Here is a 2,676-nt window from a genome sequence, read left to right on the forward strand (position 1 = left end):
CTTGCATGCACTAATAGAGATTTATCAATGCTTTTTCTCATATTGAAATATGTAATCATTGTTAAAAACCATTGTTAAAACTCTGGCATTGCCCAAATTGTTGAAAATTGCCAGACATTAATTTCAGCTTTTTCAATATCATTTTTGGTATAATATATGGCAGCATTTGCCATATTCAAAAATTAACTTGTCATTTTGAAAAATGCAAGCACATGCACAACTGGTTTAATATTTGCTAAACAGCATGTAGATGACCAGTTATAGATTACAAATTAATTACCATTAATTACCTTCTTTAGATCTTTAGATCTTAGAATTTTACATACAGATTTAAAAGTTATCAATGGTACAATCATAATTTTAGAGAGTAATTTCATCATTTGTTCCACTTAAATTTGCATTTATAGATGATGATGTTTGGTTTGAATTGCTTGTTTTAACATAGAAGCAAAAACGTGTAAATAATTTGATACATGCAATTATTAAGCTCACTTCGTTTTCTTTCAGCTTTAGGGGAATTTTTTTTAATGTTAAATATAATAATTAATAAATTGCATTACCTCAACTTAACTATAAAACCCCCAAAACTTAGGTTTGTTGAAAAAAGGTCTATATATTTCCAACAATAGTTTCATTTTAATTCCCTTAGTATTTTGGGACCCTGGTGCTGGGGGCAAACTGCCCCTTCTGTCCTCCCTTCCTCTGTTTGAACTGAAGATGTGCGTGACCTCTGCGTGTGCGTCGCGCAGTATGATCTTCTTATATGGAACTGGAGTGAATGTTTGTCGTGTTCATAAATAATGATTCGTACGAATAGAATTATATACACGTCAATGTGTCAGAGTCAGAATTTACAGCGTTATCGCCCAGTGGGACAAGGAGGAATTAGTCTTTTTGGGGTACTTTTTCCAAAATCATCAGCGTAAGACCTCGTAACGGCGCATTTCTTTAATTTTAGGCTGAATTTGTTCTTCAAATGGTCTGTTTATTCTAAAATTTTGCTTGGGGTTTATGGGGTTAAAAAGTCTAAACTAAAACCGTTGGTAAAAAACTATACGATCCGATAACGAAACACGCGTGTGTGGAGGTAAAGTCCCGCAAATTTTGGCTTCACGAAGAACTTTAGATTCGCTACGGCTACGAAATCTAGTACGAATACGAGATTTTTTCCATTAAATATCTACAAGTGCAGGCTTTTTATCGTCCTTTCTTTTGCATACCACATCTTTATAACAACAGTTGCACCAAACTGATGTACTGTTATAACTTTTAGTAGCACTTAATGGAAAAAATCTCGTAGTCGTACTAGATTTCGTAGCCGTAGCGAATCTAAAGTTCCCTATTACAGTCCACTGACCTGAAGTCCTGAACTCTGTATATATGATACACGCTATTATTGACACACGCATTTCTAAGACGTATTGACCAATTAAGCAAGAGACCAAATCGACTAGTGCGTCAATACGTTAAGTAGCTAAGTAAAAAACGAGTGCTGAAACGAGATTCTAACACCAACCAACACCTGAAAACTATACAAAGTTTATTGGCTAGTCGTGGATCACTCCACATTGTAGAGGCAACATACGACTGTTTGCGTAAAAAACCCACGAACACGCGTGAACAACAGGAAATCCTCAACAATGGATCCACTGGAGTAAAATCATGTGAAACGTCAAAAAACTCAACAAGACTAACGAAGTTGACTGAACGAAAAATAAAAGAAAAGACGAGGCGTAAGCAGGAAGAGCCAAGACACAAACATCACGAACATTAATTCAAACTATATAATTAAAATATCCCTAGCTCTAGTAGAGAAATAGACAAAAAAAACACTTATATAAAAAAACAAACAAAAAAACACTAGCTTTCCTGAATGGAGCTATATGTTGAATAAATTTGTGTCAACACATACACCGTTTACATATGCAAGTTAAAGAAAGCAACAAAGAATAAAGAATAAATAGAAACAAGAAGTATTCAAGACTTGTCTCACTCTCGGGACTGTTAAAGGAACCAGTTGAACACCTTCAGCGCTGCGGATTTGGAATGATTTGTTATTCTTATATTTCTGCTTATATATTCTTATCCTGCATTATGCTTTCAAAATGTAATGTTTTCAGTCTCAATCAATAGATCCCTCTTATTCTGTAAACGTTGCTTTTACTTTATACACTCGTAATAGTCATATATAAAAGCACCCAGCTTTTGTCGAACAATATTATGTGAGAGATCCCGCTAGCCTTATATTAATACGTCGTTCCATAAAACATAGCACCACTATGACTATATGTTCAAAATGGCGCGACTCGCGTAAAAATAATGACACGATGAAGCACTATAACAGTAATTGTGTGAACCATATCTTATGAATTAAACTAAACTTAGGCCGGTTTAAACGTCGAACTTTTCATGTGCCGAATCAAATGCAAATGAACTTAAACAAAGACTTTTGCTCATTAACATGAGGTTCGGCACATGAAAAGCTCGACGTCTGAAACGGGCCTTATGCTAAGAATTTTATCGAATTAAGTTTAACCGCGCAAAATAAACGTAATAATGATTGACACAAGAGCTTGTATCTCCTAGACCTTGCGTGAATGTTTGAGTTTTAACAGTTGGACTTGGCAACAACCAACGACTTTTTGGCTGAAAATCCCAGGTCTGTCACTGCATGCA

This window comes from Dendronephthya gigantea, unplaced genomic scaffold, assembly GCF_004324835.1.
Source record: "Dendronephthya gigantea isolate DGI-Jeju-01 unplaced genomic scaffold, DenGig_1.0 000128F, whole genome shotgun sequence".
Lineage (NCBI taxonomy): Eukaryota > Metazoa > Cnidaria > Anthozoa > Malacalcyonacea > Nephtheidae > Dendronephthya > Dendronephthya gigantea.